This window comes from Vicugna pacos, chromosome 18, assembly GCF_048564905.1.
Source record: "Vicugna pacos chromosome 18, VicPac4, whole genome shotgun sequence".
In the NCBI taxonomy this organism is placed as follows: domain Eukaryota; kingdom Metazoa; phylum Chordata; class Mammalia; order Artiodactyla; family Camelidae; genus Vicugna; species Vicugna pacos.
In genome coordinates, this window is record NC_133004.1 from 42,899,948 (window position 1) to 42,913,159 (window position 13,212).

Below are 13,212 nucleotides of genomic sequence, written 5' to 3' on the forward strand. Positions count from 1 at the left end.
AAGATGCTCAATACTGCAAATTATCAGAGACGCAAGTCAAAACACTGAGGCAGTTTACCTCACACCAGTCAGAATGGCCATCATTAAACAGTCCACAAGTGATAAATGCTGGAGAGGCTGTGGAGAAAAGAGAACCCTCCTACACTGCTGCTGGGAATGTAGTTTGGTGCAGCCACTATGGAGAACAGTATGGAAATTCCTTACAAAACTAAAAATAGACTTACCATATGATCCAGCAATCCCACTCTTGGGCATACATCCGGAGGGAACTCTAATTCGAAAAGATACATGCACCCCAATGTTCATAGCAGCACTATTTACGATAGCCAAGACATGCAAACAACCTAAATGTCCATCAACAGATGACTGGATAAAGAAGCTGTGGTGTATATATACACTGGAATACTACTCAGCCATAAAAAAGAACGAAATAATGCCATTTGCAGCAATATGGATGGACCTAGAGATGATCGTACTAAGTGAAGTCAGTCAGACAGACAAAGACAAATATCATGTGATATCACTTGTATGTGGAATCTAAAAAAATGATACAAATCAACTTATTTACAAAATAGAAAGACTCACAAACATAGGAAGCAAACTTATGGTTCCCAAAGGGGAGGGGGGATAAATTAGGAGTTTGGGATTAACAGTTACAAACTACTACTATATATAAAATAGATAAACAACAAGGTCCTACCATATAGCACAGGGAACTATATCCAACAGCTTGTAGAAACCTGTAATGAAGAATAGGAAAACAAATATGTATGTATATGTACGACTGCAACATTATGCTGTACACCGGAAAGAACTGACACTCTGTAAACTGACTATACTTCAATAAAAATATCTTACAATAACCTATAATGAAAAAGAATATATATGTATAACTGAATCACTATGCTGTACACCGGAAACTAACACAGCATTGTAGATCAACTGTATTTCCATTTTTCAAAATGGGCCAAGGATTCACAAACATTTCTCCAATGAAGATAGTATAAATGGTCAATAGGAAAAGATGCATAACATGTCTAATCATTAGGGAAATGCAACTGAAACTGCTATGAGAAATCACTTCACACCCACAGGATGGCTACTATAATTAAAAAAAAAAAACAATGACAAGTGTTGGGGAGTATGTGGAAAAATTAGAACTCTAGTGCACTGTTGTTAGGAATGTAAAATGACGAATCTGCTGCGGAAAACAGTATGGGGTTCCTCAAAAATTAAATCAAAAATAGCATTACCAGCAACTCCCCTCTGGGTCTCCCCAAAAGAACTGAAAGCAGGACCTTGACGAGATATTTTCACACCCATGTTCATGGCAGCATTATTCACAATAGCTAAAACTCGGAAGCATCCCAAGTGTCCATCAACAGATAAACGGGTAAGCAAAACGTGGTAATACACAGACTGAACTATGATTCAGCTTTAAAAAGATAGGAAATTCTGGCACCTGCTACCCCAAGAATGAACCTTGAGGACATTATGCTGAGTGAAAGACGCCAGTCACAGGACAAATTCTGTAGGATTCCACTTAGATGAGGTCCCTAGAGTAGTCAGATTCATAGAGACAGAAAGTAGAAAGGTGGTTGTCAGGGGCCGGGGGAGGGGATGGGGGAGGTTAGCGGTTAACAGGTATAGTTCCAGATTTACAAGAGTTATGGGGACGGACGGTGGTGATTGCACAATGATGTGAAGGTACTTCATCCAATGGAACTGCACACTTAAAGATGGTTAGGATGGCAAATTTTATGCTGTGTGTGCTTTAATGCAATAAAGAAACCTTTTTAAAATTAAAATGCAGAACTACTATTGAACTAAAAAAAAAATAAGCAAAAGCTTTCCTTTCATCAATTTGGAGGAAATCTGGAAATCTGCCAACCCAAGGGTGGGTCAGCAGCTTTGGGACAGACATCAGTGGGTCCCCCAGTGCCTGGGAGCCCAGACCCCCTCTGCTGACAAAGAGGGAACAAATCAGGGAATCCCACTCCCTTTTCCTCTTTCCAGCGTTCGACACTGTTCTCTTTCCTTTGCCCCTGAAACAAAATCTGAGCTGTTCGGCGCAGGTCTGATTTATCCCCAGACGCTGGCAGACGGGCCCTGTCCCCGGGCACAGTCTGCGCACAGCAGGGACAAGTTAGCACATTTCGCTCCCTCTCCGCTCCCCTCTGCTGCCCACTGCAACTTCGCTCACCCTCATCCTGGGGCGCCATCCAGTATTCGCCTTCCTCCTTGGCTCTGGGCTTAAAGAGACGTTTAAACCTTCTGCTTAAATCGTAAGAAATTCGATCTGGCCAAGCACTTTCCCCAGATTTAGCCACTTATCCTGTTAGGTTGGCAAATATCACATGCATTCGCCTGAGCTAAAAACAGCAAGAAGTGATTATTTGGCAGGTCCATCTGACACGGGTGGGAAACGATTTCTGGGGCCAAGTCCCCGGGATGTGGGAACTAACTGGAGGACTGAGGTTGGGAGGGGTGGGGCAGGGAGTCCTGAGTGCCATCGGGGGTGGGGGGTCCCTCCTTCAGGCCAGACCCTGGTGATGAGCTGATAGGAAGAGCATCTGTCAACCAGCCTGCACAGATGCAACTGCTTCCTTCCTCCTGGGTACCACGTGCCCACAGGGCTGTCCACAAACTCACCTTGAAAAACCACTCAGCGAGGAGATCTGCCCTGAGGACCAGCAAGTTGGTACCAGCAACAGCAAAGCTGGGGGTTAAGAGCCAGATTCTAGAATCAGTGTCTGAGTTTAACTCCTGAACCTGTAACCTTGACCTTGGGCAAATCTTTGCACCTCTTTGAGCCTCAGTGTCCTCATCTGTAAGCTGAGGATATTAAAGGAATAGCCCCTCCGAGGGTCTGTTGTGACGTTTAAGTGAATTCATTTACATACAAAGCCCTCAGAATGGTTTCTGGCCCAGAATAAGTTCTGTATGATATTATTTTTGTTACATTCTAATGAGTGGAGACAGACCCCCAGAAAGTAAACCAATGCTTTAGATAATTTCAAAGACATAATATCTATGAAGAAAACAACACAGGGAAGGAAGATCTGAATTTAAGAACAGGACAATCTGCAGAGCCGGGCTTCCTAAGAACTGTAGGAGGAAAACCATAGTGGTTTCCAGTTGAGTGCTCTTTTAAAAATTCAGATTTAATCACCCAAGGACTACCTGGGTGACACATTATACCTTCTCCGTATAAAAATTTGAAACATCGTACGTAAGGCTTAGCTGAATCAGCTCCAGAGAGGAGATGAGTCTCACCCAGGACCCCACCCTCTTCCCAGGCACCTATTTTTTTTTAATTGATACCTGCCTGCGTCATCCTGCTCCCAGGAATATGTATTAGTTCACAGTAGAAAAGAGATCTTGCCTTGGCCAGTTCCAAAGCGATGTGTAAATTCTCTGATCTGTTAAATAGATAAGTTCTTTGGAGTTCCACAAAAAGGCCACCTTGAGACCTGTTCTCTGGGGGGACCATTCCCAGGCAGAACCCCCTTCCCAGCATGGCTGTTACCAGATGCAAGTTCATGGGCCCGCCGCACCGTGAGGCCAAATAAATTGAAACATCGGAGTCTGGAGCAGAGAAAGGTTCACTGCAGGGCTGAGCATGGAGAACGGGGTGGCTTATGTCCAAGAAAACCCCAAACTTCCAGGAGGGTTTCAGCAAAGCATATTTAAAGGCCAGGTAAGTGAAGGGGGTCGCAGGGTCCATGATCAGCTGTGTACAATTCTCTGACTGGTTGACAGAACACGGTGGTCAACACTACCGACCCCTAGGCGCCAGAAGGTCTGGGGGCTACACACTCTCGTTCATCAAGTAGTTCATTTCTTCCCTTTGGTGGTGGTTTTAAGCATCTCAAAAACTCAGGAAATATACATGAGACACTATTATCTGGGTGCTTCAGAAAGGACCTACAGCAGAGGATACTGGGGAGGGGTCTGACCCTGGAAGGCCCCACAGGGTCCTGCTCGGTTACATGGCTATTTCTGGCTTCCTTTGAAAAGAGTCAGAATGACAAGGCAGAAAGGCTTTCCCTAACCATCCGCTGTGGCTGCAAACCTAACGCCTCTTTCCAAAGCGTTAGCTCAGCGTGGTGGCTGCAAGGTCCAGGGATCCACTTTTCTTAATTAAACAGAGAATGTACTAGCCAACCCGAAGTTATGGATTCCAGACTTGGTGTTGGATTGGATTCAGGGTCTGTGGGCCCCTCTGGCTGGTGCATTCCTGTCCCCAGAGCACATGCACGGGTGGGCCAGCACAGGGACGGGCCCAATACGCAGGGCTCTCCTCCCCTCTTCCCCGCACCTGTTGCTGTGGACGCTGCCCTCATCACCAGACTCCAAACTCTCAGGCTTGGTTTTGGTTTCAAGTGCTAGTGGAGGCAGACTGGGAACAAAACAGTTCAGGACAAAGAGACTCACTCTTGCCTGTTACCTCTCAGCCCAGCCATGGCAATGGCCAATACTGTCTCCCCAGAGGACGTGGAGGCTGCTCTGTCCAGCTGCAAAGGGGAGGGGGTCTGCTCTCTTCCTCAAGTGGGGGGTGGTCCTGGGGCATCAGAGCAGCTGTGCCTTAAGTCACTCAGTCCAATCCTCTTGCTTTCAGATGAGAAAACTGAGGCTCAGAGGGGGCTAGTTTACCCAGGACCCTCACAGGGCTTCCAGACTCCCAGATCCTGCTGCCGGCATGGAGACCACGGCTCCCCCTGTAGCATCTGGGATGGCAAGGAGGGATTACCTCCAGAGATGACACAGTGTCATGGTTAAGTGCACGAGCCCTGAGCTCAGTCTGCCCAGCTTCAGCCTCTGCATGTTCACTTACCAACCCCAGGACACCGAATGGCCATTTAATTCCTGTTTAATATCAGGCATTCAGCCTCAGGGAGTTCGTCTGTAAGATGGAGATAAAAAAAATAGTATGTGTTTCCTACAATAGAGCCTGGTATCTGACCCGTGGTTAAGTGCTTAAAAAATTCTGGATATTAATTTTGACATCATTCATTGAGAACTCTTTGTGAATCAGAGAAAGTTTATATTCTAGGGAAGGGAATGGGGCCATTCCCTTGCTATCTGCGGCTAGGTCTGTGAATCTGAAATATTGCTTTGGTGGCCATTAGCACTCAGTCATGCCTAGGGACAGTATATAAATTAAAAAGTCTATTTGTAATGACTCCTTCTAAACATAGATACTTGGCTCCTCTAGAGGAGGCATGTTTGAGATGATTTCCTTAACAACTATATGCCAGATACATCCTAGAAAAACACAACTCCCTTCACACCCACTAGAAAGGTTATGATTTAAAAAAGAGAAAACAACAAGTGTTGGCCGGGACATGGAAACCAAAACCCTTGTGAATTGCTGGTGGGGACGTAAAATGGTGTAGCCTCTGTGGCTTTTCCAAAGGCTGAGCACAGAATGCCCACGTGACCCAAAAATGCCCCTTCTAGGTACAAAACCAAAAGTATTGAAAGCAGGGACTCAAACACACACAGGGACGCAAATGTTCATTGCGGCATTATTTACAATAGATTGAAAGTAGAAATGACTCAGATGCCCACTCCCAGATGAATGGACAAGCCAAATGGGATTTCTACATGCTGTGGAATATTATTTGGCCATGAAAAAGAATGAAGTATGACACACGCTGCAAGGTGATAAAGCTCGAAAACATGATGCCAAGAGGAATAAGCCAGACACAAAAGGACACATAGTGTATAATTCCATGTATATGAATATTAAGAATTGGCAAATCCATATGGATAGAAAGTAGATTGGTGTTGGTCTGGGGAAAGAGCTGGGGGATGGGGAAACATGACTTACTCGTGTGGGGCTTCCTTTTGAGGGTGAGGAAGACATTTTGGAACTAGCTAGAGGGATGGCTGTACAATGTTGCAAATGTGTTTGATACCACTGACTGTTCCCTTTAAGATGCTTAACGTTATGTGAGTTTCCATACACACACACACACACACACACACACACACACTCGTAACCCATCTGTAAGGAACTTCCACGGAGATGGCAGATTAGGGCTTGATTTAAGTCGAGCCACATCTTAAGTTAAAAGCAAAAGAAAAAATAATCCATTTATCTCTGTATCATTCCCAGAACCTGGCAGCTTCAACCACAAAGACTTCTTTTGCCAGCTAGGCTAATCCAGAAAGAATCTCAATGTCGTCAGGGAATTATTTATGATCCTAGACCAGAACGAGAGCTGCTTTATTGAAGAAGCACTTAAGTAAGAATTCTCCAACGTGCCCCTCCTTTATTATTCTTTTTAATCATTACAGATGCCCCAGTCTAATTTATTTCAAGATCTTTAATTTCTCCAGAAGCCTGGAGAAATTCTCTAAGTCTGTCTAAGTAGGGCTATGATCCTCAACCAGAGGTGATGGTGCCCCACCTGGAGATGTATGTATGTCTGCGTGTGTGTGTGTGTGCGTGTGTGTGTGTAGTTAGCTCTTTGGGGAGCTAGAGAGAAAACCAGAATTATTTTGCCCTTGGCTGTATAATCCTGACTAACATCTGACTTCGTTCATTCCACGGACGTTAAGCCTTGTGGAGGGGGGAGTTGTGGGGGGTGTGGGATAAATGTGCCTGAGAGAGCAGCATTCAGCATTTCACACTTAATCATTTCTCAAATTAGGGAAATGGGTCACCTCCTCAGATTGCTTGTTCCAGCTGCCTGCTTGGGGTCAGAAGCAAAAGCAAACGGGGATCTCCACCAGAAGTCCCATCCCCGGGATGCACGCAGCTGGGTTGGGAGGGACAGGGTGTCTGGCTGCTCGTTGCACACCCCTATCAGCCCACCACGCGAAATCCCATTTTCAGCACTTCAAGAGGCCCTCTGCCAAGCACGTCTATTTTGGATTCTGCAGCTGTGATCACTCTCACTGGAGGGGGTGTGAAGAGCTGAACATCAGAACTTTCCAACCCAACCCACAGGGACTCTCTTTCCTGCCAGCGCCTGCCTCTGACTCCTGTCAATGAGTCCCTTCCATTCAGACGACCGTCCACACCATCCACGGGCAGCGTGAGGTTGACCTTTCTCAGGATGGTCGAGCCATCAGTTTGTAATTGGCAGTTAGCGTTTCTTGGGTCCTTTGGGAGTGCCCTCCTGGTGCACACCCAGAAATGCCATCCTAGTGACAAAAGGGGACTGTGATGCCCCTTGTTCATAAGAGCCCCGAGCAGATGCTGTAATTGAGTTATTGAGTGTCTCTCCTTCCTGGGACATAAAGTCTTGCAGGAGGAGTGAAGCCAGACAGCTCAGGGGAATGGGATACGAATGGAGCTTTCTGAATCTCTAGGTTACTGGTTTGGCTTGGGTCCCAGGGGAGACACCCAAAGGACACATCCTCCCACCTCTCCACAGGATTAGCCAGGAGTCCCAGGGTCCGTCCCTGAGGAAGTGAGCACCAAAGAACCCCTGGGCAGCTAAAAACCCAGGTCACCCTCACGGTCAATGTCAGTGGTATTTCCCACCAGCCACTGGCCAGTGTCTCCAACAAGCCTTCACCAGAGGCTGCAACATGGTGCCCACAGGCCGAGACCAGCCTGCGCAGTGTTTTGATTGGCCCCCGCAGAGTCTGAAAAAAAATAACTGCCAATATGGAAACATTTGGAGATTGTATAGGAAAAAAAAATCTGCATTTTCAGATTCTCTTGAAAAATCAGAATACCTGGCCGCACTGAGCCCACGTGCAGTCCCAGCAAACAACCACGGGCTGGGGCTTCTGAAGCAGCCCCTCTCCTCAGAGCTGGCTGTGGTGCCCAGGGCCTGCCTCGCTGGAGTCAAAGCTGCTCAGACCCTTTGGACACCTAGGCGCTCCAGTCCGGCTGAGAAGATGCAGTTCCTCCCGAAGGTGGTTCTGACCAGGGAGGAGTCCCCGGGGGCCAGGCCTGGGACTCACCACAGCTGCCCCGGATGTTTACAAAATACTTTCCCACACATGGCCTCACTTACAGGCCCTTGTAAATACAAGAGGGACGCGGAACATGGTAATTACCTGCAACAGGAGATCGTTTGGCCCAGTTAAATCCGCCAACGGGATGGCCTGATATTCCTGCAGAAGGAAGCCCCCCGGGGGCGGGAGGGGGAGGAAAGGGGCACGGGGAATTAGATAAGAGGATCTGGCCTGGACCGCTGGGGAACTTCTCGTTTCTAGGTTAAAACGCGACCCAGGAAGTCAAAGGACCTGTAGAGTCAGGAGGAACCGGGTGAGAGCAGAGAGCTAGAGGCCAAAGGGTGGGAGCTGATGGAGGCGGGAGGCGGGAGGCCACATGGACCGGCGAGGACTCAGCCCCGCAGGCAATAGCGACCCCTGGTGGACGTGATGAAGCACGCGCCCCCGTTCCCTGAATCTCACCGCTGACAACCACCAAGGGGAAAATGATTGGAAGCTGGGTGGGCACCACGCACCATCCAGTGTACCAAATGCATGGTTTTAAATACCTCTCACAACCACCCGGTGATTAATGCTATTATTACTTCTCCTTTTCACACTTGAGAAAAGCCAGTTTCCGAGAAATAAACTAACTTCTCTTATCACATCCCATCGCTGCATCAGGATTAGATCCGAGGCAGCCTGGCTCCCCGGCCCAGCCTTTATCCACTTCAAAAACAAAAACAGGTCCAGCAATTCCACTTCTGGGTATACACTCAAAAGAACTGAAAGCGGGCGGGGGGCAGCGAGCATAGCTCAGTGGTAGAGCATGTGCTTAGCGTGCACAAGGTGCTGGGTTCAATCCTCAGGACCTCCATCAAAAAAACAACAAATAAATAACATACATCACGGACAGCTTCCTCTGTCTGCACCAATAACACCTGCACTTGTTCCTGAGAACCAGTGAGGTATGTTTTCTCTGCAAATGGTTAGTTCTTTTTTTTTTTAAATGGAAATTCTTTCTATTATATTTTAGGCAGCGTGAGGGCAGGAACAATGTCTACTAGTGCTTGGGGACCCCTCCACGGAAATCCCACATAGGACAGTTCATGAAGTAGGTTCTTAATGACCTCTATATGAATCAAGCCCTTAGGAAACCCTTCTCTCTCCAAGCCACTTCCACTACCCGGCTTCATAGAAGCTTCTCTGAGACTCAGGGACTCTGTTGAAGCTTCCGTTTGCAGAAGCATGTGTGTGTGTACTACTTGTGTGGTTAATTCCCACCGCCCACCTCAATGAATTATTAATATCTGAAACCAGATGTAGCATTTTACAAATGGCTTACAATTCACAGATGGTGGGTGCATAAACATGACTGATTACTGTCTGCCCCAAGAATCATCGGAAATGTGCTGTGCATTCACACCCCAGCCCAAAGCCTGCTCTGTCAGGGTCGGCTCAGTATCCCGGGCTCCAAAATGACAGCTTTGGGCGCGCGCGTGCGCAACCCCATGTTCTCCAATCGGTGTGTTTGTTTTGTCCTTTTCTGGATAATTCTGAGACATCGGAATATATTACAGTGAATACCGAAAGCAAATGCCTTACTTTTCTTGTGGAGCTAAAAAAATTTTTAAGGGAAAATAAAAGAAAATGCAGGATGTTCATCAAATCCCGCAATTCGGGTAATAGTATTTTAGTTTTTGACAGATCGATGTTTGTGTACACGTGCCTGTGTTGTCAGGCTCTGGATCAAAGGCATCACATGAAGGGGTTATGCGGTATATTTCAAAAATCATATGAATTCATTACTTGTCATTCCATGTTCTTCCCAGGAACCTCTTTTTAGCATAAATTTGGTCTCCAAAACAATGTCATTTAGCCCCAAATTGGGGTTTTGGTCCAGATTTATCCCTTGGAAATGGAATGAGGTGGAAGAAATAACTATAAAGTGGAGAAGTGTAAAATGGTGAACAATTACAGGGTGAGGGGCAAGAGGGCAGTGAACCAGCGGAACTTCCTGGAGGCTGAGCAGCCCCAAGTGACAAGCGAGGCCTCTGCCTGCACAGCGTGGCCCAGGCTTGAAGCATCCGGGACTTTCTCTATGGGCATCATGGACCCTGTGGCTTCGGGAGAGGCCAGTGCAGGTAAAATGGAGATGGGCCAGATGGGTGGCCCCCACATCCCTTCTGCGAGATGCACAGAAGGTATCAGCAGACGCCAATCATTGCTTGCGGTCACCAACTGTGCCTCAAATCTTGAAGCAGCGTGTGTGTCTGTAATAGGGAAGAAAAAGTCTGACTCCATTTTAGATCTGTTCCTTTAGCTCTAACTCTGTGCTGTTTTCTGTGCTTAGTCATACTGATTCTGTACCGTTTTATAGAAGTGTTCCCTAGCGCCTGAAATATACAGGAGAGCCCATTCTCAAGGCTCTGACCTTTAAGGATATAACACTTTCTCATTCATACAGAGATAAAAAGTTGCAGAACAGAGAATAACATTTGTCTTGTTGGAGGTTTACAGGGACACCATGACCTGACCCATGTGGATGGCTGCAAGAACAAAGGATTCCAACACCAAAAAGTTTGCAACAACCAACCATAACCCCCCCCCCCTTTTTAGTATAAAAGGAGCCTGAATTCTGACTTGGGGAAGATGGTTCTCCAGGACATAAGTCTGCCATCTTCTCTGTTTGCAGGCTTTTCGAATAAAGTCATTATTCCTCGCCCCAACACCTCGTCTTCCGATTCATTGGCCTGTGGTGTGGTGAGCAGATGGAGTTTGGACTCAGTAACACATCCAGAGTGGTCGGGTGGTCACCAGGCTCCAGCCATAGCGCCTCAGAGCAGTGGCCGTGCTCCCAGCCTTACCGCCTGCCCCACAAGGATGGGGCGCCCGGCTGTGCAGACATGAGGAGTGTAGGCCAGCTGTGAGAGCCACCCGACTGCAAGGTCAGAGGGGACAGGCCTCACGAGGACACCCTCACTTCTGACACCACACTGGGGAGAGTCCCCAAGCCTCTCTCACGTCTGGCCATTGGCTGGAAGGACTCACAGAACCCACCGAGGACTGTTGTGCTCACTATTCTGGTTTCTGACATCAAGTCAGCCACAGGAACTGGCACGTGGGCAGGTCCAGGAGGGTTCCACGCGTGGAGACTCTGCTGTCCCTCCCATGGAGTCCCGCGGGTGACACCACGCGCAGAGTATCACCAACAGGGAGGCTCACCCGCGCTCCAGTGTCCGGGGCTTCTGCTGGGGCTCCAGCACCCACTGCCAGATAGCTGACCTTTGCCCTCTGGCCTTTCCTAGAGGGAGGGCTACACCTGCCCCCAAACCTTGACAAACACCTTGGCTAAACTTCAGACACACTCCTCTGAGCCCTCCTGTCCACTAGGCCTTAACCTTGGCCTCGGGGAACTGCAGACTCAGCACGAAGGATTTCACCCACCCCCGCCCCCACTAAGAGACTGGAGCAAACGCCAGCCTCTGTCTAACCGCCCGAGGCCTCGTCTCCTGGATGACCAAGCCTGAAGTCCCTCCCTGGGGAGGCTCGAGACAGCTGAAATCATTTGCTGCTTGAGACGCACTCTGGCCCCACAGTTCCCGCGAAAGAGCTCCCCTGCCCACTTTCCGTCACTTCCCACCGTCCGGACTCTGCTTGAACCTCTGCTCGCCCCGCCCCCGCCCGCTTACTGCCCCTTCCTCCCCTTAAAGCGCCCAGTCTCCCTGCACAGATCTGCGCTGAGCTGAGTTTGGACGGGAGCCGCCGCGCAGGGGCCTGAGCGCCGCCTGTGCCGCGGTCACTGACGTCTGGCCCCGCTCCTCTTCCGCACAAATCACCGTAAGTCACACTGTTCAGTGGTCTGGGGGCCAGAGCCCCAGCAAAGAAACTCCCATCAGGCAGGGCATTCTGGGAGCCTAGGAATCAGCCCCCAGGAGCCGGGGGCAAAAGCCAGCCCTCTCTCCCGGCGAGGTTAACTCTCCATGACACGTGAGGGCGGCGCGCTGCGCCCTGGCTCGGGCAGGGAGCAGCTTGGAGAGCGGTGGCGGGACGGGCTTCCTGGACCAGCCGACCCTGGGATGCGGTGACCAGAAGAGGAGCCTGTGGCTCGGGGGCAGCAGGGGTCCTCCCAGCACAGCCCGGGAAGAGCAGGGACTCTCCCGCCGGGAACCAGGAGGGTCTGGGGTCCTGCAAGGACAGCCAGGTACCAGCGGTTGGGCTTCTCTCTGGTGCTTCCTGGATGAAAACACTTAAAAAAAAATATGCTGAGGACGCTTAACACGAGATCGACCCTTTCAACACACTTGCGAGTGTACGACACAGTAGTGTTATCTCGAGGCAAAATGTTGTGTAGCAGATGCGTAGAACTCATGGAAAGACTTCTGACAACCCCCTTTAAAGATGAGAAAACTGAGGTTTGGAGAGGGCAGCTGACCTGCCCCAGACAGGAAAGTAAAGAGATAAATAGGAAAGTGCGGAGGTGCACGGGTGCACAGAACCCCCCCAGACCCCTCATTTCCCACACTCCTGATCAGCACCCTGCGCTGCACGCAGGGGCAGGTCTTTTCACGACCCTTGCAGTTGAGGAAACTGCCTCGGAGAGACAGCGGGGCTCGGGGCTCGCCCGAAATCACGCAGCTTGTAACACAGCTGAGTTGGGACTGGATCCCAGCTCTTCTGCGGGTGGCTGGTCCCCTCTACATGGTGCATGTGTGCCAGCCGAGTCCCTGATAGAGGACGAGGCGGGAACCACAGTCCCGCGGCAGGAGGCTGTTCACGCCCAAACGCCGGGTCCCAGTCGGCGCCAGGTCTCCCTCGGTCGGAATTGATTAGCTTTTAGGTTGAAAAGAAACTCATTCCTTCAAACAAGAAACATGTCCAAATACTTGGCCAAAAAGAGATTCAGACACATCTTCATAAATCTCCAAAGCGTTTCCCTAAGGATGGGCGTACGGTGACCTGAGAACATGAGTTCACTAAGAAAGCACCCTGGAGCCCCTCGCCCACGTCTTATTTTCACGGTGGTGTTTATCTTCTGGTTTGTTTACTGTCCCCCTTCCCTGGAAGCTCAGCTGCACGGCAGTGGGGATCATGTGTCTTGATCAACACTCTGTCCTCAGCATCTTGAACACCAAAGTTGTGTTAAATTAATGAGCTCCCACCCAGGAGAACAGACACACAAAGGACCCTTTATGAGAAACATTTTAGGCTCCAGCCCAAAGCCCCAGCTTTTGAAAAGAAGAATTGGACCAAATTTGACCTTGTTTATATCAGTCCAAATCCCTGAACATATAACCAAATCGTTCGTCA